The sequence below is a fragment of the Ambystoma mexicanum genome, chromosome 4p (genome assembly GCF_040938575.1).
Source record: "Ambystoma mexicanum isolate Mex_15411 chromosome 4p, UKY_AmexF1_1, whole genome shotgun sequence".
NCBI classification, from domain to species: domain Eukaryota; kingdom Metazoa; phylum Chordata; class Amphibia; order Caudata; family Ambystomatidae; genus Ambystoma; species Ambystoma mexicanum.
Window position 1 is genome coordinate 711,431,216 of NC_090927.1, and position 24,857 is coordinate 711,456,072.

The 24,857-nt window shown below is 45.2% G+C and overlaps 1 protein-coding gene across 2 annotated transcripts in view; it reads right to left on the reverse strand.

The window, feature by feature from the left end:
* The window catches only part of IMPG1 (interphotoreceptor matrix proteoglycan 1), a 1,923,199-nt gene that overhangs the window by 826,889 nt on the left and 1,071,453 nt on the right, over positions 1 to 24,857 (reverse strand). The window lies entirely within an intron of this gene.

A 24,857-nucleotide genomic window follows, 5' to 3' on the forward strand; every position in this document is an offset into this window, starting at 1 on the left:
GCATAGTGGTTCAGCGCATGTGAAAAAGCTGCACGTACGCATGTGAATGCGTGTAATCCGATGAAAGGGCCTATGCGCGTAAATGACGTGACGTGTGCGGGCGTTTCCCTCATAACTGGTTAAAGGTGAGCAAGGCCAGCAGTTTGCTGTACGTGCCGTTCGTGGAGACCGACGTGTGTAGCTGCTTTGTGTTGTTTCGCGCGCCATCACATCTTCACAGCGATCAAGGACGTATCTCTTCTTTTGGCGGGGGTATTGGCTACACGTGTTTTTCATTATCACGCTAGTCAGACGGTGAGTCGCGCACGCTATTTGTCCCACTGCGGGTGCCCCTGTGTATCGCACCCGTTTTCGAGGTCATAGTAGCCTGCGTGTCCCACGCGTTTTTCGTGTTACTGGGTGTCACCACGTACTGCGGGAGGTTGATTCCACGCACGTAGGCTGCAGGGTTGCGTGCATGGTTTTACTGCAGTGTTGGGGTGCCTGAACGTAGCGTGACCCGTCAGTACATCACCGGGGTCACATACAGTCTTGCAGGTGCAGGGGGGCTGTTAACATCTTGCATCCCACCCCTTTACCCCAATTGCCCAGGTCAATTGTGGTGTACACCTCCCATTGGCACTACTCCATCTGTGCCGGCACTACTCCATCTGTGCCATGGTTGAGAGGACACCAAAGGTGAGGGGCGCCTCAGCTGGGCATACTCCTCGTGGCGGGCGTGGTCAGGGACGTGGCCGTGGTGACCAGGGAGTCGGGGGACTCCAGGGTGTCCAGGGTGGCCGCAGTAGGGGAAGAGGCAGGGGTGCGCCACTTGAGCACGATGTTGTGCCATGTGTCGGTGCAGTCATGCCACCACCCCCTGTGGTTCTGGGAGATGCAGCTTCTGCATCTGGCACTGGCGCCCGTGTGACCCGGCAGTCCGTTTCATCGACTGCCACGGGCCCAAGGGTAGTGGTAGCTGCAGGTGCAGCTGTGGACACCACCATCCAGGCTCAGGGTCTGCCAGCGCAGGCTACATTGGCAATTGAAGAGCCCTTGGAAGATTTCCAACAGGACTGGAGGGAAACCGTAGGGGCACGCAGGGCTGCACTGACCAAGACACGTGTCCCTGGGGCAGATATGTCATCTTCTGCCCCGAACAGCCGGGTGTTGGCAAGTGCAGGGGCAGATGCAGCCAACAACACCCCAGTTGTGAGTCTGCCAACCAGGACAGTTGCGGTCAATGACCCTGCCACAGTAGATGTTGATGCGCAGGGTCCATTAGATGGCACCCAACTGCCACTGACACAAGTCAGCCCTTTGGTCGTCCCTCCACCTGGCACTCCCTTGGCTCAATCCACCAGTCCCACTGGCCATACTGATCAGGGTGGCATCAGCCAGCCAGGGTCTGCGCCACAATCCAAGAGGAGGAAGGTTGCACCTGCAGCACAGACTGGGACCCCACACACAGCCACAACCTCCTGCACGTCGAGGAAGAAGCCTTTCTGAAACCAGGAACTGGACTTCCTCGTGGGGTACGTGCGCAAACACAGCCATGACATGCTAGTGGGTGCTAATTGTCAGACTACGGCTGCCCACCATGATACCCACTGGAAGCAAGTTGCGGAACATGTGAGTGCATTCGGCCATGAGGTGCACACAGCGCAAGAGTGCAAAAAGCGTTGGAATTACCTCAAACACAGCGCTAAGGCTAAGCGTGCCTCAATTTACAACTTGACTCTGGTGACTGGCGGTGAGCCTGCACCGGAGGAGGAAGACCTCACTCCGCATGAGTCACTCGTTGCGGAGTTCATACCATCTGAATCGGTCGAAGGAGTGGGAAAAATGCCGGACTTTGATGCCCAGTCCAGTGAGTGTTGATGCATGTTTGTCGAGGATGTGTGTGTTTTACTTGTGTGATGTGTTGTGCATGACTGCCACTACATGTCACGTGTACATGGTTATGATGTGTGAGCAATGCAATGCTTCCCAGATACATGTCTACTCTGCTGGATGGTGGACATTTGGAGCAGACGGGGACTGTCCACATCACCACTTTTGCACCATAGTCACATGCTGGTTACCAGTATGCCCCTCCGTTCCATGTTCCAGCTCACTGGCACTTCTGCATGTAGCGTGGGGTGAGCTTCCTCTCAGCCCAGGAACTATGCATAGCATGACTGACGTGCATGTGTCCTCTGCCTGCAAAGGGGTAGCCAACATAGGCATGCTCCCTTGCCCCCAACCCCCTGCTCTGCACCCCAATTCCATCTTAGCACTGGTCTGCTACAATATTGCCGTTGGTTACTTCCCTGGTCATGCCTCCTGTGTACATTCTAACATCCAGCGGCCAATCTGCCAGACATATCCATTGTGGTACATCCTTAGTACTTGATTCAGGGTGTTTCACTTGGACTGTGCAGAGGTCAGATGCCCCGCAGAGACATGAGTGCCCATTCATGCTCCATGTGCATTCCACGCATGCCCATATGTGTCCATGACTGGATGATCACTGTTACACAAATCCATGATCACCCAAATTGCATGGCATTTCATCTGGCTTCCCATGTCAACTGTGTCTCAGTACTGCGTTGCACACATGTTTGCGCACATGTTTAGGGTCTGACAGTCTGTGAGGGTCACAGGTCTCAGCCTGTTTAATGGCCAATGACTCTGTCCAACTGGTGTAGTGTCTTCTTCACACGTGGGTGGACTCCAGAGGTTTCATCATGTGTCCTGCTTACTGTCCCATCATCATTTGCAGTGTTGTCACTTGACTCACATGAAGCTGTTGATGCTAGTCAACACTGTCTGTCAATACACAGGTCTATGGTCAGCCTTTTGATACCATGCTAGGCATCGCTGCTTTTGCAATTGGGTGGAGGGATGCTTTGCGTTTATATATGCTACCCATTGAATGCACATTGCACGGGATGCCTGAAGTTGACCTTGCACTGCCTTCACATTTTCTGACACACACCATGAAGTCCTTGTACATGTAGGTAGTGAGTAACATACATATTTGCTGCACTGCATAGACCCACTTCAATGCAGACTGCACCTTTCATCAGGTCTGATCACAGAAGCAATTCCAAGTTGACCCAGCATGCATGCCAGGTTCTATTTTGTGTGTCACATGTCTGCCTGATGTGTTTGTTGTCGGTGTGTGTGTGTGTTGTGTACTTCTAACATGTGTAGTGACCTTTTTTCTCTCTATTTTTCAGATGATGATGCAATGGTGCCGGAGGATGGTGTTGTCATGCCAGGCACAGGGTTGTTATCACTACATCAACCCAGCACAAGTGGGGGTAGTGGGGTGGTAGGCTATGAAAACCCCCAAGTGCTACAGTCCATCTTGTCTCTGGCTGCCTATGAGTCCAGCCCTGATGAACACTCTGACGACCATGTCGAGTTGGATGAGCATCAGGTCCATATGTCAGGGGTGAGTGATTCAGATGTGGACAATCCTCTGTCCGCGACACCTGTACTGAGGGGTCAGACAGTCTTGGAACCTCTGCCTGTGGTGGATCGGGATGCAGGGTCACCCTCCACACCAGTCACTGATGTGCCTGGGATATCACGTCGATGGGGGCATGTAGTAGTGCAGCCGCGGGCGGTGCCAACACAACGAGGACACACGGTCCTTGAGTCCCCCAGGGGTCAAGCCCAGCAAAGTGGTCGCCGCGCGCAACCACAGTATACTGAGTGGGAGCAAGACATGACTGCCAATTCTGAACGGCAGGGGGCAGCAATGGAGAACATTGCTGGGATCATGGAGCGTGTGGCCCAATCTGTGCTCCCCCCTGCTAGGCAGGTGCTTCTCCAGCAGCAGGCGGCACGGTCCACGGCCCGCTCGCTCAGGCTGGGCATGGCGGCCTCAGACAGGGCACGCCAGGTTGAAATGTCGTCTCTGCATCAAGCAATTGCTGCTCACGCAAAGGCACACATGAAGGCCCTGAGGGAGGAGCATGCTTCCCTCCGATCCACTCTGGGTGTCCTTCTGATGTCCCAGAAGGAGCGGGCAGAGGAGAGGTTTGCACAGCTTGAGCGTACCATCTCGGCTGAGCTACATGCTTGCCGGGAGCTGCAGCGGTTGTCCAGCCAGGCCTTGAAGAAGGAACTCCGTGTTACACGTGCTACCTTGCAAGAGGAAGCACGTGTATCACGGGAGGTTCTGCATGCAGACCTACAAGTTATCACCACACAGAACCAGGCTCACCCATCCGGCAGACCTGCTGCCGACGATGGGCAAGCTGCGGCTAGGCGTGGTCATGCTCCTGTGCCACGTCCTCCTTTCCAGGAAGAGCCAGACTCGGAGGACAATCTATCTCCCACATAGGTCGGGCTGTGAAGGCGTTGAGCCCATGGAGGTTTTTTTTTTCCTGAGCATCATCGCATGTGGGTGTTGAGCAGCACCTTGTACCTGCCCCCTCCTGCTCCCTCCCCCCGGGTCGTATGTGGCCATTTTTGATTTTTCTTTTAGTTTAGTTAGTTAAGTTTCTGTTTGATAGTTAGTTTAAATAGGTAAAGTAGGTTTTTCATAGTTAGTGTAATTAGTTAATATAGTTTAAAATCGCTAGTCTATTGTGCTTTCATGTGACGGTGTGGTGCTTTGTGGCTTTTGAAAGCATCCACTGTCTGTTCCAGCTGGGCCCTTCAAGCTTGTCTTGTGTATGTGTTTGCTGCTTGGGGTCCTTGACTCACACATGCCACTCCTGCTTCCCTTATCCATGGGCTCGCAAGGATGGATCGGTGTAACAGCCTATTACACAAGGGCAATGGACTGTCATATCTGTGGCATGTCTGCTGCTGTGGAACTTGTGTTAACACCCTTAGTGGGGATGATTGGGGTGTAATTGACCACTGTTCTTCTTTTGCTAGATGGGGTATTTAATGATTCATGTGTACATTCATTGCTATGCATTGTGTAGTATGTTTCTTATCTTTAATGAACATGTGCTTTTTGAAAATCATGCCGTAGATAGTATGTTCCACACTGTTGCTGTGAAAGACAGACTGATGGTGTGATTTCTGAAGTACGTCTCTGACATGGTCCACTCATGTAATGCCTGAAGAGACACACACAGATGAATATTAAGCATTAATCATGTGTTTCATGGACTTTCTGCAGGGGGGTGAGCCTCAAGACCACCCTTGCCAGCAGACATGGGCCATTGGACGTCTGGAATCTGGACACGTTTGGTGGTGCCGACATGTGCATGTGTGCGCAAGCAGAGGCACAGGGATTGCAATCATACATCCAATAAACAATGACATGTTTCAAGGGACTCCAGGCAAGGTGAGCAGCACAGAGGAGTCACAACACAGCAAACCTTCCACCTGGCCAGTTGAACATGCATGCTTAGTAGCAGCACTGATGGTGAGCTTGGACAAATATTGGTGTTAAAGCGCACAATACAGCTCAGATGTGTTGGTGGACTGATGGCTAGATGATGGGAAAGTTGTCTGGGGCACCTGCATGGGCAGTGGCAGATACCCTCCGTTCCACCATGGTCCATTGAGGCTCTTGTATTAGCCATATATTGTTGCAAAACATAGAATGAAGCAGCTCACAGGGACAGACAGCAAGGGACAGACTCGGGTGCAGTGCATTTCATTTCCAAGTAGAATTTGATACATGCACTTATTTTGGTCATGGTGGTACAGGACTTGTTCTGAAGTCAGACCTTGCTATATGCGTCTGTCTGCTTACCCAGGGAACATTGCATGTTGTGTGAATCGTGACACATTGGTGTTCCATTTGCCACACACCCACCGGTGCCTGACTTAATGCATTGACTGTGTATGAACCATCACAGGGGTAATGTTACGTATGGGTATGAAGCATCCACACAAGAGTGTCTGTTTGTAGAGTATTTTGTTACTTTGGGGCATATTTGGTGGTGTGTTTGTGTGTTTTGGGCACGCACAGATTATTAAATGTGGCTCTCTTTGCAGCATTGAACTTCTCCTGTTACCGGACCGGAGAGTGCGCAGGCAGGAGGCCAGCACTCACCCCAGAGATAAGTTTCTCCTTGACTTCCATTTGAGTAATTTGCTGCTATGTGCATGTGAACAGGTTTGGTCTATTTGTGTATGTGTTAATGTGTGTACTACATTTTGGTGCATTCCCTACTTTCCCGTGTCAATCCTATACCCCTCTCCTGCCCCTCATTCCGGTTATCCAGTTTGCGAATGCCTGTGCCGACTGCATATCCCTGACCCTCCTTCCCCACCAGTGTCTCAGAGGCCTGTGTGAGTTAGACCTTGCAGGCACCCAGACTACAGTGGGGGTGGTTGTTTTGTGCCACTCCTGCACCTGTACACGGGAGCTGTGACAGTAGACATCTGTTTGTGTTGCATCATTCTATGTTATGTACCACACATGGTTCAGATCCTGTTGTGACATTGTTTTACTGTGGTACCTTGGTTGTTAACATCATTGTCGTAGTACTTGGCATTTGTGGCGTAATGCTACTTGAAGTCATCTACTGGAGGCTGTTCTGGTTTGTTTTACTGCCTGCAGGGTATTTGCTTGGCTTCCGTGTTGTCCTGCTTTGAGTTCTCTTGGATTTTGTGCTTTTGCAAATCTAGGTGGACTCTGAGGGTGCTGGCAACTTTTTACACACAAGGTGGGAGATGGTGACAAAGGGGAAGGGTGATCCTGTGGCCAGGTGGAATTCAAGGATGTTGGATGAATAACCCAGATGCAGTTGTTCAGTGGGTCGTGGTGATTTGTGAGTGATGGGGGGTGTTTTGTTTTTGATAGTTGCCTTGCCCTGCAGTGTGATGGGCACCCTGAAATTGTAATTGTGCTTTCCTATGTACAGGATGTATTCTGCTCATCAATGCCTGTTCATGTGTTGTGTTTACCTTTCAGGTGTGAGGGGATAGTTGTGGTTTGACATGCTGGGGTATACACATGGTGAATGTTCACATGTGATGTGTAGAGGACAGTGATGGTCACTTGATTTCACATGCATATGTTGAGTGTATGTCCCTACTGACCCACACACTCGCACTATGATCCACTACATGTACAACCACCCTTACATGTCCATGTGTACACTCTGTTTGCCTTCTGGTGCCCACTGTGTCCCTGCAGCGAATGTTCTATGACCATTTGTGTATCCTGTACATGCCTAACTTTATTATTTTATGTAGTTTGTCGCTTAGATCTGATGCTCAGGGTGTGCATCACACACAATGGCTGTTCACTGTGCTGTGCGCTGAGCAGTGTGTTGCAGGAGGTGGACACGGCACACAGTAGCTGCAGTGTTGATTATGCAATGCACATTGTGCATGTGGACAGGCATTCATTGTTATGTTTCAAATACAACTTTTGGAATGCATTTGGGTATGACTTATTTTGGGTGGGAGGTTGTTGGTCAGTCATTTCATCTGATTCCATGTCAGGCATCATTGTCTGATGCCCATTTACATTTTTCACATGGCAATGTGTACCTTATTGGTACTGTGTTGGTGTATGGGTATTGCTTGCCATGTCATGTTGTAGTTTGGGAGGGTTTGAGTTACATACCAGTGATAGTCATAGCCTGTTTTGCAGGTCTGTGTGATTCACACCTTGCATGTGTGCCTTTTGGTCATACAGGATTACTTGTGTTTAAGTAGCTAGGGATGCACACAATGTGGCAATTCCATGGCAACAATCTCAGGGTGGTAAGGTTGTGACAGTTGACTGTCTCTTTGTCATTATCGATTGTCACCTGGTATGTGCCAGGCCTGTGTGCACTCTGCAGGGTTGGGAGTTTAGGTGAAAAATCTGGCCACAAGCTGGGACCGGGCTTCCTCTCCACGTGCCCTATCCCCTCCCATGGGCAGCGCCTGTGCCTGTGGTTGGGGATGTGGGGGCACCACCATGTCCACCGGTACGCCCTGCCGTGTTGCAACATTGTGTAGGACACATGCTGCCACAATGATCCTGCACACTACTGGGGGTGCATAGAGTAGCTGCCCGCCAGAGCGGTCAGGGGAGTGAAAGCGTGACTTGAGCACTCTGAATGTGCGCTCCACTATGGCCCTGGTTGCAATATGGGCCGCGTTGTATCTTACCTGGGGTGGTGTGGTTCCGGATTGGCGTCATCATGTGGTTGCTCAGAGGGTAGGCACTGTCCCCTGGAGAGGTGATAATGGTTGTGATTATTGGGGTTTGTGTATTAGTGTGTGTGTGTGACATGCATGCATGTGCACGGGCATTTGTTCTCACCTAAGAGTCATGTGTTGCCATGCTGCCCAGCTTCCAGGGCCCAGCTCAGGGCGGACATTCTGTATATGACACTGTCATGGGTGGAGTCAGGGTAGTTTGCATAGACAGAGGTGATGATTCCCTTTGCATCGCATACCACCTGTACGTTGATGGAATGCCAGTGCTTGCGGTTTCGGTCGATGTGCTCAGTGGCCCTAGGTAGACGTAGGGCCACATGGGTGCAATCTATGGCACTGAGCACTTTGGGGAAGTGTGCCACCCTGTAAAAGTCCTGGACAATGGCCTGCCTTTCTGCGGGTGTTCTGGGCATGTATATGTGCCTGCGGACTGAGCGGCGCGCTGTCATGATTGCCAGTACCTGGTGTAGGCAGCATGACTGCATGGCCTGTGAGACCCCACCCACTAAGGCAGTAGTCCGCTGAAAAGACCCAGTGGCCAAAAAATGCAGGACATTGAGCACCTTCTCCAAGGCGCTCAATGCTTGGGAGCATAGGGTGGGGGATGTTAGGTCATCTTCGCACTCCCTGACCAGGTCTAGGATGATATGGGGTGGAAACCTATACCTGCCATAGACCTGGTCGTCAGGCATCCCAAAAAGGTTTGTCCATGGTGAAAAAATGCGTGCCCTGGCTATTCTCCTCCTCCTGCGGTGTCCCACGATCAGTGCTGTGACAAAAGGGGCATTCATCGTAGCTGTATATACGTGTTTGTTGTTTGTGCGCACTTTTATGTGGTGCGCGGGGACGCTTCCGCCTGCCTTCGTGTGGTGGACGCATTGACGCCTGTGTGCGTTTTTGCCGTGCGCGGGTTTCCCGTATTCGAATCCATGAATACGGGTTGTTCGCGTGCGTGTGGGCGTTCCGTGTAGTTCCCTGCAGTACTTCCCCAGTTATGCCTTCTTTTTCACGTGTTATTCCCCATTCCGTGTGTTACGCCCACTGTTCCGCCCACTTTTGTTGTGTGCGCTGCGCTATGTGCGCTTTTGCTGTGCGCAAAGCGCACGCCGTTTGATGACATGTGTGCCCGCGTGCGCCATGCATGGATTTGGCGCACAACCAGTGAGAAAGTAGCGCACTGCCTTCCTTGAATCGCACGCGTGCACGTGCGCTTGCTTTCTCACGCTTGCGCCTCCTTGCGCCTGCTTGCGCTGGGATTTTCAGTGCACGTTTGTTCCATGAATCGGCCCCCACGGTTTCTAAAGTGGTACCCCTGTTTGGGTAATATGTGTCTATTAAATTGTTTTTCAAAATGTCTTGGCTGTTGGGATCGTTTTTGTCTATTGTTTCTATGTCTTCATATGATTTCAGAGATCTTTTTCTAGATTTAGCAGGACCAAGGCTTAGCCATACTATATTTTCAGATTTTCCATGCAAGGCAGTACCGGTTAAACGGTCTGCAGCTTCATAGCAGCCACATTCTCTATGGGCGAGCATTTTTATGCCTAAGCTGTACAATTTCTGTGATAGTGTTTTGTCAGATGACATGTCATCCCAGAGGTCTTGGAGCTCTGTTTTGTCTGCTTTGGTTAAGTAGGCTGTGAAATATCTTGCAACTGCACTGGAATTGTCTATACTTGTATTCCATGTAATCATTGATGTATTTTGATCCTTCTGTTCTTTTTATGTAATATGTGTTCCTAGGTGATTTACCTTTGACACTATGGGCCTCATTACACGGACGGCGGTAAGGGTTTACCGGTACCGGTAAGGGCACCAGTATCGGTAAACCCTTACCGCCTTACTACGAGGTCCCTTTGCGGGTTGGTACTTTAACGCCTGCTGTTTAGCAGGCGTTAAAAACCAACCCGCAAAAGGACCAGGGTGCTAATTACGGTACTGCAATTTGCAGCACTGTAATTAGCGCCTTCCCCATTCCCATAGAGCCCTATGGGGCAAAAATGGGAATGGGAAAGGGCAATGGGGAAAGGGGGAATTACCTCCCCGCCAACCTTGGAATAGGGTGGTAATTCCCCTTTCCTCCAAGGCGGTGCTGGTATTTTACCGGCATGGACCAAGGTGCTAATAGCACCTTGGTCCTCCGCCTACCGTGTAATGAGGCCCTAAGTCTAACTGAAGACATGAAGTTGTTTACTTGACCTGTTGCTGAAACTGGTCTAGGGAAATCAAAGCGGCATTTGGTGTAGTATTTCCCTTTGTTTTTATATTTGCGACAACAATACTTTCCACATTTGTGTCTTTGAAATTGTAAAATTTGTGCATGAAAGTCACTATGGGCCTCATTACATTGAAGGCGGTAAGGGTTAACGGTCACCGGTAAGTGTACCGGTGACCGTTAACCCTTACCGCCTTACTACGAGGTCCCTTTGCGGGACCCGACCTTAATGCCTGGTGTAGACCAGCCGTTAAAGTTGGGTCCCGCAAAGGGATCTTGTTGCTAATTACGGTACTGCAATTTGCGGTACTGTAATTAGCTCCTTCCCCATTCCCATTATGACCTATGGGGCAAAAATGGGAATGGGGAAGGGCCATGGAGAAAGGGGGAATTACCTCCCCGCCAACCTTGGAAAGGGGTGGTAATTCCACTTTTCTCCATGGTGGTACCGGTATGGTACCAGCAGCAACCATGGTGCTAGTAGCACCATGGTTTACCGCCTTCCGTGTAATGAGGCCCTATGTGTCATTTGTGAAGGGATTTCACGAGTGACATATTTTTGGATGTACTGCAAAACAGTGGCATCACTGTCCTGACCAAATTTAGGAGCAGCTTTAATCCGCAAAAGCATGTGGATTTGTGGTGCTCCTCTGGCTTGGTATTCTTTTCTCCAAAAGAAGTGTTGCACTTCTCCGATGATGGAAATATCTTGATACATTTACAGGATCTAGAGAGCAGTGTTCTCCTGGTGTTTTTATATCTATATTTGTTTTGTTTTTGTTTGCTATGCGTAGGAAATCGTGCAAATATTCCCATACATATTCTGCACAACTTAATGTCACAAACCAAGTGGGTGGGCCAAGGTTTCTTATCATAAGGCGTACATCTCCACGACATCGGAACCAGTATTCTTTTGTGCCATGCATGTTTGCTAAAAGATTTGTAATGCTTGACTGTAAAACCTCATCTTTTTCTTGAACTTTTTGTAGTAATTGCGTATCTAACGTATTTTGAAAATTGGTACCTGATTTCAATGTGTGTGCAACTTCATTGCCTAGAGTTGCTAGTTCACTTTCAAAGAGAAGGTGGAATATGTATTCCATGTTTTGTCTGAATCTGGGGTCTTCAGAATACATTCGTAAAGAGTGGTATTCTGATGCTGTTATTTGTGTGGGTTTATCATCGTACCTTCCTCCTTTTTCAGTAGGAAAGAGTAGAGGATGATTGGAGATCCTTTGGCTTGTCGCATTTGGTACATTTCCAGTGCATCATCTATGGTGTCCTTAGAGTGTAATGGGTGAATTATATAATGGTATAAAATGTTGGATTATGTAGAAGGATCTAGAAGTTGAAATTGACCAGTTTATGAAGAGTCTTGAATTATTTCAATGGTTTCCCTCAGGTTTTCTTCAATATTTGTTTCTTTGTAGTATTCATTGTTGTCTTTTAGATATTGCGTGGCTTATCTAATTTTATGTAAGTCCATGAGTCGTTGCCACATTTTTGTTGTCTGTTGTAGGTACGCCATTTACTAAGATAATTAAAGATTGATCTATTGGACTTTGCACTCCCAGAATATGTACATTTTCTTTGAGATCTAATGGCAAATAAACTACTTTGGCAAAAATGCCTTTCAGTAATTCAGAGGGAGGTCGTTTTGCTGGTTTTGGTTGAAGGTGTATTATTGTTTGAAATGGGTGCACTGTTTGAATTATGATGCTCTCATACAAGTTAAGTTGTTGCAGGGGTTTTGGTAGTGGGAATAATTCCAAGTTATTTGTGATAGCACGTGAAGGTTTTTGGTTGTTGTCAAGTTTTGCACTGCGGTAACTGCAAAGTATTAAGGGGTCAGTAATTTCGTATTTGTTTTCTGCTATAAGATAGAGAGCTAATTGGATCCACTTGGAATCTTGATTGTCTTCTATTTTGTACATTAGGTCTACAGTTTTTGTGCTATTCTTATAAAAAGCCCTGTGGCAACACACACACACACGGTTTGGTACTTCAGATGATGTACTTTTTGTTGTAAAGCAATTGCATTTTGTAAGTGGCTTTCACTTCCAAAATATTTTCTCTGGACATGCTCTATTTCTTCGAGTAGTTCTTTGGCTGTACCATGTAGAAGATTGTTATTTAAATTGACTAGTGCTAAAGCAGGACTTTTGGAATAGTACAGTGTATGACCAGATTTCTTATAGTTGAATGGTGTGTTGATATCATTTTTATATGGTGGGAGGTGCTTTTGCAAATAGGTCGAAAAATGCAGGCTAATGCATGTCCTTGTAGTCCTGTGTATTTGCGCACTGGACAGGAGTTCATACTTTGTATTTGTTTTATTTTCAATTTGTCTTTGCCTTTCACATACTGATTGAGGAACTGGCGTAAAGATCTGAAAGATTTTTTGACTATGTTACACATTGATGTGCACGGCCATTTGTAGACTGGACACATTGGTTCAGTGGAATGGAAAGTTGATATTAGGTTTTCTGGGGATATTTTTGTTAGCAGCGTTTCTTGTTCCATAATGGTATTCTTAAGTTTTTCAAACCCTCTTCCACTGCTATGTATGGCAATTGGGTTTATTTGCTTTTGTTTTTATGCTTCTTCATTGAAAGATGGTTCTGTGCTGGTGGTGTGAGCCCATTCACCTCCATAGATGTTTGCGAAGTTATCTTTGTTGATATTCCGTTTTTTGAGAAGTCTTTTTTGAAGTTTAGTACTTAGTTTTATTAGTGGTTTCATTCTATTTAAAACTAAAATGAATAATTTCCATTTGAGAAGGATTGCACTGTCTATGACAGCTTCTAGGATTAATTGTCAATGATAAGTTTTAAGGGTTGTGAGTGATTTCTCTCCTGTTTTTGTAAGGTTCTGAAGGACTCTGTGGCGGAACATTTTTTGTAAAAAAAATGTTGGTATGCTTACTTGTGGCTACATCGAGATTTATGAGTGCAGTGTTAGCAGTAGTGGTAGCTGCAGTCTTGTTAATCACTTTCTGTTTCGTTTGACATTTTGAAAGAGGAGGCAACGTTTCTTTACTGGAAGCTGGTTTTGTTTTGCTTAGTGACTGTATTAGCTGTTTTGTTTGAACTTTTTATATACATTCTGCTATAGGTGGATGCTTAATTTGGACACTTTTATTTTGATTTTGTCTACTTCTGCATTGCTTTCTACAGAGTTGCTTTTTGGTAGGCATTCTTTGGGGTCTGTTGGAGAAAAAAAGAAAGTGTGGGTTGGGATGTAGTGCAGTGTATGTGTGTTTTGTGCATGGGTGTCTGAGTATGATGGTAAGCATGTATGTAGAGGTGTGTGATTGTGCAATGGGCTATTACTTCAGGTTGGGAAGGCTATTCTCGTGTTTGTGTGTTACTATACTGGTGTTCAGATGACAATACAAAGTATGCAGCTGCTGAGGGTCAAGCAGTCATACTGAATCTAATGTTGCAGGGTAATACAATTGTTTGTTCTACAATAGTAGAATTTCTGCAGTGTTTGAGTAACAGTTAGGCTTAAAGTCAAAGTGAGTGATTCAAACAACTTGGGGTAGTCACGAAGACAATACAAGATGATGAGCTATTCTGGCCCTCGGGAAGAACACCCTGTCCCTAGAGGGGTGTGCCTGTCCCTAGACAGCAGATGGTGCAATGCCTATCTAAGAGGGATATGTCAAGAGACTGTCCCTGACTCTCTACAAAGGATATAGTGATTTATAGAGTGCACTCAATTTTGCAAAAAACTATTTTAAAAAAAACAATTTGAAAAAACAACAGCCTAACAGGCGGGGGGCAACCAACGGTGGTGAAGGTGCCTACGAGAGGGGAATTAGATCTCGTAGTCTAGGACCAGGTTTCTTCAGTTAGAGCATGTGGTCACTGGGGTCAACAGGATTCTTTAATCATCTTTAATTACCCTGATGACGCAACATTTACTATATGCTGGTGGTTGCCCAAATACTGGGAAGGTGAAAGTAATTCTTACAAAACACACAAAGCCCACGACTGTGGGGTTTGCTGTAGAGGGAACCCACTCTATGTGAGTTCTTAGTAAGTTTTCTCTGTACCACCTAGTAGTATGGGGAATATCTCATTGTGTTGTGGAGGAGCCACAACTGGTATGGTCGAACGGTTTCGATGGTACACTGGTGCTTTCAAACCATCTTCTTCAGGACAACATTTCTTCAAAGAATAAGTCGATTTGGTCTTCCTGCTGGCCTCTGAGTCGGGCAGCTAAAAGCAGGCTGCTTGGGATCCTGGATGTGTATTTGGAATCCAGGAGGGCGCGTGTCAGCTGCTGAAAAGGGTGGCCCTCGGTGGACGCCAGTTATAACTCCTGCAGCCGCTCAGCACACAACTTGCGTTCCCTTCTCGCGAGCAGGCTGCAGAGAGTTCCCTTCTACGATCCTTACCAGGCAGTGTATCCACCATGACAGCCTTACTCTCCAGGATAGTTGTAGGGGAGAAGATTCAAATAAGAAAACCTGGAAAAGTGGCAATGGGACAAAGCAAGTTTACCAGACTGCAGGTGATTAGAAAACTACTGGGTGATCCTGTGTGTGTGGTGCTTGGAGATGGGAGAGTCTGAAATAAAGTAAGGGTTGCAATGAAGGGTGTGGTGCTTGCATTGCAGACTGAAGGGAAGGGGGAGATGTTGTATGTGTTGGTTTACTACACTGTTTGTACATAGTTGTACATGATGTAATAGACATGACTGCACCTGTGTATAGTTGAATGCTGTGGTATATTCAAGAGCGGAACGGGCAAACATCTTGAATGAAAGAGCTGTCTAGATTGGAAGAAGAGTTGTAGAGGCAGTGGTGTTGTTTCAGCTGGGAGCCTTTCAAATGATATTGGCTATCTGTGTGCATGAATAAAGATGCATGTACTCATCCTGGCTTCGTGTCATTTTATAACACACTACAAAGCCTTCTCCCACAATTATACTGTTATTTCTCACATCTTTTAACATAAAATGACACTTTGTTAAACAGCTGTTTGTGTTGTGTCAGATTACTATTATAATCATATCTAAAGGAAGTTCAAATGATAGATTGGATGTAAAATATCCAGAATGTATAGAAAGGAAAGTGTATGTACATTCTATGCACTATAATTCATTAAATGCTATTGTATTTGAAATGTGGATCAAAGGTGGTAGTGGTTACACAAATGACAGAATGAATGAAGAGAATAAGAGTTTGCACATTACAGTTAGTATTATGGGTAAATAAAGAGCAGACAGTATTGCAAGCGACACTTGATCATAGCAGATGGGAAGAATGACAGTCAGCTTTTTTTACAGGTTATACAGGGTAAGTGCCCCGTTTATATGCATTAATACAAGAGTTGTACATGTACTGTGCAGAAAATATTCATACCTGTAGTTTGTGTTCATTCATGGGGATGTGCATGAATCTGCAAGCAGAAATCTTGGAGAGTTTTACAGTAGTTGCTGCTGTACGTGCTTTCCAATTACAGCCCAATTGTACTCAGAGTGATCAACAGTACATCTAAAGTGCTGAACTGTGATGATGGAGTTAGATGTAGAGTTCTTGGATGTGATTAGGGGATGGTTGTGTGACTGCTTAACAGTAGCCAATGAGGGAATGGTGCAGAGAGTGAAGTGGAAAGGGTAGAAAGGCTGACCCAGTGTTATGCACTCTGTGGACACTGCGGCTGTTTGTGGACAGGATGTGCCACATCTTCTTCTTCATGCACAGAAAGGATTGCTGTCTTTCAAGCCTGTGTCTTCCCCTATGTATAAGTTTCATATGTTGTGACTGGACCCTAAGGGAATTACTGTAAGAACATATTTGAAGGATAAGTCTACAAATATAGTAGCTTTTGAATTTTTAGTTCCTGACTGTTACTGAAGAAAACCATGTGGCCTAGATATGTCAGTAAAGGAAAAAAGAGGGAGCGAGACGCAATGTCATCAATGACATTTGTGATGTCATCTTTGAAGTCCTTGGTGTTAGTCTTAGCAGTGCACGGTGGTGGCACGAGTTATGGTTGCTTAGCTTACCATAACTGGTGAATTTCAGGGGGTTTTCGGTTTTACTTGTAACCATAATGTCCCTTTAACAAAGTTTTTCATTGAATTTCATAGGTTTTTAGTAGCGCAACTTAACCATAACGTCCCTTTAACAACGTTTTTTTCACTGATATAAATATACATGGGCAACATAAAATTGCAGAAAATTAACTGCAGTCAGAAATACAATGACCTAATGCACAGAACTGTAAACATTAGAGAACACTTTGGAGATATTTTGCAGTATGAAATGAAAGGAGAGGTTTATTTGCACGGCAACACACAGTACATTCACACTTACCTTTTAGTCTATCATTTTCAACCGAGAGATTTCTAAGCACTGTATATTAATCTTTGTAATTTCAAACCCCTCAGTGGAGGACAACAGGGTTTTCAACTGCAATACAGTTCTTTCATCATCCTCCTAAAGATGTGAGTCAATAATCTCATACAGATATCTAAAGGTACAGTAAAGCAAAGAGAAATTAACTTATATTGCTGAGACCATTTGCAAATATGTTGGTTTCTCAAGTACAGCCATCTGCTCCTACGGAATACTCCACAGTAATTATTCATCCTTATGCTTAATGATCCTCTTCCGTTGAAAAAGATAGCAGGAACCATTAGAAATCAATCAGAATTTCAGCATTCAGAGAATCTAGACTGTATTACAGATTGCACTACAGAATTAATGTGGACTAGCCTTAATCAGTTCATACTGTCTTTTGAGCCCTGAGGAAGAACGTTGCCTGAAACATGGGTAGGCTCAAGATGTTAGAAACGTTATGGGTGCGAAAAAATAAATACTTCTATTTGAACTCCAAAGGAACAAAAAGAGTTATATATACAATTCAGTAGTAATCACACATAAGAATTCTGGGAGTTGCTTTTAGAAACCAAGAAATCATTGATCATTCTTAAAATGGGACTTTCAAGGACCTCTGGAGAAGGAGGAAGGTGAGGTCAAAAGGCGCTCCAAAATCCAAGTTTACTTTTTACGCACAGTACCAGATTGAATACAGAAATAAAGGGTTGGCACCTGAATATTCATGGAAACTTACCCTTTGCATCTTGGGTATACACAAACCACTCAACTGAAAGGTTTACATCCACACCTTTTCAAACTTGGGGCCATAAACCCTGTTTGCAATACTTTGTAGTCTGTTAACACATGATTCCAAACAAGTGGGTGCCCCATTAGTATTAAAACATCATGCAAGAAACACACCTGCTCCAGTTATAGCACATGACACCTACTGATCACACATGACCTGGGGCCTGGACAAATACAAACAAAACACAACAATGAGTGCTGCGGGGAGGTTTGCACCTAGCACCCACGACTGCTTCCGTTTAGCAATTTCCAATAATGAACCCTTGCTTTATATCTTTAGTATAACCTAAATGTGTATTATATCCTGTCAAAGAGGGGCATGCAGTGTTGTCCATTATTAAAAGTGTCAATGAGAACCATTGTAAATTTTACGCCATTAAAGATGACACCATATTGAATATGCTTCCAAGCAAGATAACCACTACATTCTTGATATCAATATATATGTCGGCGCTGTGCAAATTAATACAATCCAATCAGAATTTGTGGTAACTGAAATATGAACCGAATTGTTTGTTATCTGCCAGTGTACTCTGTTCCAGGTGAAAATGCAGCTGTGAGCAACCCAGTCTATTAAAAACTGCCAGCATGTTTCAGCTGAGTGTGAACACGTGATGGTGAATTACGTGCTGTCTTTGTGCGCGTTGTGGCCTGTTCAGAATGGGCGAAAGGACAGCATGAAACAGCACTGGGATAAGGAACAAAGGGTCAAACTAAAGGTAAGGGGCGTTTCCGGCTTTGAACTGCTTCATGATTAACTTAGACCTGTGATGCCAACACATTACATATTATTTCCATACAATGAGTGTTGCTCAAATAATCCAGGTTGCTGTCTATAACATTAAAGTGTTGCCTACACATTTCAGGTTCTTACAGGAATAATTTAGCGTTCCAACATGTCGCTTTCTTCATTGCCATGGAAATGTTTACATTGCCATGAAACATTTTCACTTTGCCTTACTTGTTTCAGATTTCCACAGTTAAGTGCATTGTCATGCTTGTGTTACCCCAGAAAATGATCATGCCAGTTTCACATTGCCCAAAGAAATGTACAATCCCAGTTTCACTTTTGATAAAGAGAATGACCGTGCCAGTTTCTGATTGTTCTGCATACAATTGGCCCATGCCAATTTTGACCTCCAACACAATTGCTATGCTAGCTTAAACAGTGTCTGGACAGTTTCCTATTGCTCCAAGGACATTTCGTCTTCCAACCTTTACATTGCTTCCAATACATTACCATGCCCATTTTAAAAGTGTCATTCCTATTTCAAATGGTGCCCAGAGAAAGTATTACTTAAGGCACAATGTCCCAGAAAATTACCATGACGGGTTCTCATTGTCCCAGAGAAATGTGCCTGGTGCCAGTTTCGTACAATAGCCAACACACAAAAATGGAGTGGGTCTAACACCTGGAAAGAATTACATTTCTGTTAAAACACTATTATTTCTCGATACACTCTAAAATCTCACTCGTGTGGGCTCTCTCATCTTTACATCAATGCCACAGACATCAATCTGTTTAAATATAAGGAACTCTGAGTTTTAGAGGGTTTATTATTTTATTCAAGACTGGCAAGGGAGTAATAAAAACATGCCTGTTGGTTCAAACCCAATTTGCATTGTCGAAGACTCCACAATGTATGGTTTAGGTTCTGAGGAATCAGCTGATTCTTCCATTCTAAAGGTGCACATGTTTAAGGCTTCTATCCCTTGCCCCACATTGCATCTAGCTCCTAGACAAAAGTCTTTACACAGCATCTTGATGAACAGCTTAGATTGTGCAGCAAGGGCAAGGTGTGTCTGTTCCCAATTCAATATGGCCTGATGTGCTTAGACACTGACCAAGTGTATAGAGTCCCCGCTGGTGGAGAAGGAGCACTCAATAAACTTTCAACAGAACATAAATGTATAACAGTCCTGGTGAGAAGTGCCTTCACTCTCCTACTCAAGGTAAAGCATCTGTGCTGAGAAGTGCCAATGCTATGCCATCCCTGCGGAGAAATGACAGTACAGTCCCATTAAACTAGCAGCAGCCCTGCTGAGAGGTACCAGCACTGTCCTATTAGAGATAAAGCAGTGGTGGTCACTGATAATACTGTCCCATGTTACTGTTGGGGAGTGTTGATAGAGCCTCTATTGGGAAGTGTCATACTGTAAAGGTATAAGTGGGTAATCCGGGGGAGGGGACATTTGGCGTGTTGCGCTGTGGCCGCACAGCAGGAGAGAGGTGCACAAATTGACATTGGGAGCGAGGGGGGATACAAAGGACTGACCTTGCAGGGGGTGGCCTTCACAGCTCCCTTCCCCATAGTCGTTTTCTTGTATGCAGGGTTTATACGCCGAACCAAGCACTGCTACTCTCCTGTTAATTTCATCACAGTTCTGCTGAAGGGTAATGATAGTTTTTCCCACATCATGATACCAACTCAGGAGGAAGACAGACTTAATTCCCAATCAATGCTGCGCTCTCTACAAAGTTACCAGCCAGTAAAAACAACCTCTTCAAACATAGCATTTAAAGTAAACTGAACCTACACAACATCTTCATGCTAAACTAAAGCAATTCAAGCTTTTCAGTGTAAAAAAGCGTCACCTATTGGCTTTAACAATAGGTTTTTAGCTGTGCAACATAATGACTTCCCATATATCTCATGCCAGCTGAACGTTTGCATCTTTCCCAGTCTTTTTTCCCTTTCCAATGCATCCCTCTCTGACTTCATTAGCCCATACTTCCCCATCCCTTCTTTTCAGTCACTTCCTTATGACTCCACCCCTTCTCACACTACCAGTCTCCTTTCCTCTCTCTCCCTCCTTTCCACTCATGTTTTTCCATTTCGTTGTTTGTTTTCACTTTTACCTCCCACTATTTACCCGAAATACCTGCCATACCTGCCATGTACCCATCTCTCTCTCTGTAACTGTCTCTTTGCACATCTCGCCTATGTCCAATCATGACCTGTGTCCCATCTCTTTGGTGCACTCTATGTCTCATCTGTGTGTTCTGTGTCTCTCTTCATGTGTGCCCAATTCCTCTGGCCAACCCAATCTACCTCAGGGTTAGGTGCGCTCTACAAATAAATAAACTAAACTAAACTAAACTAAATCTTTCTTTGGGTGCCCATCGGGCACTCGTTGTGCCCTGTATTTGCACTGCCTCTTGTGCTTGCTCTTCAAAAATATTGCTTTGTGCATCATGCAAGTCTCTCTTGGGCTCCATTTCTATTTGACATTCTCACCCTATGCATATCATTAGAGAAGACAGGTCTGTTGCAGAGAGCCTGCCACAAAGGAAGTCCTGGCTGTTATTTTCTTTTTGAGGGGTGCAACACATATTTGCACTGGCAAGGCTGCTCTACCTTCCATGAAAAATAGGGATAGCATTTTCACAGTGCACGTGGTTATTGTATTGCTTATTTCACATTAGCCCTAGAAAAGTGCCACTTGCCAGATTCATATTTCTGCAGGATTATTGTCCGATGTCAAACATGTTTAACGCAAAACTGTTGCAAAAAGGAGGATCATGATCTAACCAGATGCGTCTGTTCCACGTATCCAACATCACAGCTCTACTCAATTTCACAGACACCTGCACACAGGGCCATCTTAAGCAAGTTTGGGGCTCTGGGCCTGGACACCCTTGGGGTCCCTCTCCACCTATCCGAAGGAATTAAGGGAACTGAATATTTGGTCATGTTCCTCTCACCATTAACACCACCCACAGCGTGATATGCTGCCTCAGAGTGATCAAAATAAGCAGGGGTACTCGTTTTCAGGCCCCTTACCTTCTTCAACCTGGCTTTAATCAGAATGATAAACAAATAGCATTTCAATGGCAACATTAGCAGTCTATAGTAAGGCTAGTTGTGTTCTAGCAGACACACTTGACACTTTATCATTAGCAGCCATGAGGAAGGTGTACAAGCCATAGTATGGAAGTTGGAAACAGATCGTATGAAAAAGGTGCACCTAATCTAGAATAGAGAGAGTACTCAGATTAGCTGCACCACAGAATACAAAAGTGCTCAAGCATGGATATAGGAGACCAATTGGAAGCAAGGAAAAAGTTACACATACCAGAGTATATATAGCGGAAGAAGATTAGAAGCTACCAGGAAGGTGTCCGTATCCAGACAGACTGATTTTGGAAGAGGGACATGGTTTTCAAGTAGTGTTTCCATTAGAGAGCAAAGAAACAAGTGGCTGGTGTGTGCAATGGTATTAGCATACTTATCAAAAAACATATGACCTTTTCCATTTGACCAAATTTTGCTGATCGTTCGTTCGTTCAAATTAAATAAATATATGGGGAGGGGTAAGGGAATAGGTTAAGGTGGGGGGAAAGCGGGGAGGTGTCAGGGGGTCTCTTTTTCAACCAAAAAAACAACCAAGTAAAATTAAGTAAAATTGGAAAAGGTCAAATAATTTCGATCAAGTAGACCTAAACCGTGTGCAAAATATCAATGCTCACTATTGATATAGATTAAACAGCACAATAGCCAGGGAATACCATGAGTGAGGCTTTTTTGAAGATCATGCCCTGAGAACGAAATCACTATGAAAGGTGACAATTTTGGAAGATTTAGGGACTGGTAATTTTGAGAGGGTAGGCAATCACACATTGGTTAAGAGGTTACACTGAGATTTGCGCCCACTCTGCAATTCCTGCTGTTTATCACTTTCGTTTCCATTTCTTACCATGAACTAAAATAATTAATTTGTATAGAACTGATTTGAAAAGTACACAAATCATGTAACATGACAATTTTTAAAATCAAAATGTTTTAAAAACAAAACGTTACAGAAGCATATTATGCAAAATAGGACGATTCTAGTTTCATTGTCTCCACCATCAAGGGATGTATATAAGTTCCAGCATTCTAATTGCTGTGATCTTAAAAGATTTTGGGCCTCATTACACGGAAGGCGGTGAGCCATGGCGCTATTAGCGCCATGGCTCATGCCGGTAAAATACCGGCACCGCCTTGGCGGAAAGGGGATTTACCGCCCCATTCCAAGGTTGGAGGGGCGGTAAATCCCCTTTCCGCCATTGCCCTTCCCCATTCCCATTTCTGCCCCATAGGGCTCTATGGAAATGGGGAAGGCGCTAATTACGCCACCGCAATTTTGCGGTGGCGTAATTAGCTCTGAGGTCCCTTAGCGGGTTGGATTTTAACGCCTGCAAGAAGCAGGCGTTAAATCCTCCAACCCGCAAAGGGACCTCGTAGTACGGCGGTAAGGGTTAACGGTCACTGTTGCCATTAACGGTGACCGTTAACCCTTACCGCTGTCCGTGTAATGAGGCCCTTTATCTGGGTTTCTCTTTTGCATTTTAAAACTTTAAATATGCCTAAAACAAAGGCTTGTGAAATTGTTATTTACAAACGTGCAGATAAACCTTTAAGTGGTACAAAAAAGCAAACCGTTTTTGGTGTTAAATGAGTATGTTTGGTGGAGGCCCGCTACATCTAGTCCGATTTCCTCTGTCTAGAACCCCCTTCCACTCAAATGGCCTATATAAAACGAAAGATCAGGCAATGGGCTAAAGTATGCCCTCAACATGTGAGACGGCAACCTTTCTAACAGAAGACAGCACAGTACTATCAATGATATAAGATGATTTGCCCGGGATTGTCTGCTGGCAATGCCATGATACGAGAATGAATGCTTCAGTTCTGCAGTATTGAATTTGCTTACCTAATCACCTCTCCAGACTAACACTTTATGCACATCATTAGGGGTGGCTGCCTAGGTTTTACAACCACACTTCTGAACAAACTGATTTCTAGAGCTTCACCATACTGATGCTATGTTTGTTTTCATAGGAACTACTAGCTGGTGCAGGTTCAATGGTGATAATAGCACCTAATGTGCTACAAAGCAAAGTACATGTACATGCAGGTTGATCAACTTCAGACATGAGAAAGATTGCGTGGGCCTTGCTGGGATTTGGTATTGTAATCTTGCATACAAACACAGATCTCTGCAATGAGTCCTTAACACACTGAGCTATCTTCTGAACCATCGCAACAGTCACATTTAGCTATTTGCTTTTCAACCTTGGCTACTGTTCCTGACCCATATGATCCCCACAGAAAGGTCAGAATGCTACAGGAGTTCTGTCATAGTGAATACACAAACTAGGTATACCACAGTGAAGACAGAAAACATCACGGGTAAATAAATCAGAGGAGAAAGGCAACAGCAGCATGCCATAAAATATTCTGACGTGTGCTATTTGTTTGGTGAACGATGGAGACTGGCGTCTTTAGATCAGGCAGCCTTGTGGGGCACCCCTCCAAGGTGGGGGCTTGGGGAAAGTGCCCCTTTTACCCTCCCACAAAGACGTCTCTGCCCGTTCATGCGTACAATGAATCCATATCCCTTACCGTCTGCTGTGCCTCAGCTCTTCTGTGCTGAATGTCATGGGGTCTTCTTCAGTATTGCATAGGCATGCACAGACAAGAGTGAGTGGCAAATTAATATCAACCAATTACCTTATTGGAAATTCTCCTCTCTTAGTCAGGAAGGCATTCAGTAATTATTGAGTTATATACTTAGTACATGCTATGCCCGAGTAATGCTAGAAGTGGATGTTATTACGCCTCTTTAAGCTACTTACACATCCTACTTTTGACAGATAGTAGAACGGTGAGTTATTGGAGGCCATTTTCTCTGCCATGGAGAGAGACAGTGAAATGGGCTGCCAATGCTATTTTGTCGGTGCCCAAAGGGTCTGTGACACAATGCACTGTGGTGTGCATGTATGATTGGTGTGGCCATACTGAAGTGTGCCCCACTCCACTACACACGCAAAGCACTAAGCAATGTGTCATTGAACCATCAGTTGTGCACTTGCAAATCATTTGCATGACATTTCACAAAGGCAAAAAGTTTCAGGGAGGGACGCCATCTTGTTTCAAACTGCCTAATTGGGTGGGTAGTAGCCCCGACGAGTGAGCAGCTCCTTCAACCAATCCACTGAGCCATTTTACCAGATTGAATAGTGCATTCTAAGGTCCATAGCAGTGCCACTTCAAATTACATCATGTACTGCAGCACAGGAATGGGCGTTAGTGGTTCATGGAAGTCTAGGGCAGTGAAAGGCAGATTTGTGAAAATCACCTTTAGCAGTGAAGATGGCTTTTAAAAATATTTCTAAATACGTGGTCCAGAGACTTGCCATTAGATATCGTTTCCTTAATAATATTATGCAGGGTTATTGAGTGGTGTATAAGGGCAGTAGCAGGACTGATTGATTGATTTTGATTTTTATAAAGTGCACGTACGACATCCTGACTCTGGGGGATACGAACAAAGGCAGAGAGTAACCTAAAACAGATGGGTCTTCATGGCACGCGAGTAGGCAAGATGGTCTTCTATGGCTCGAAGCTT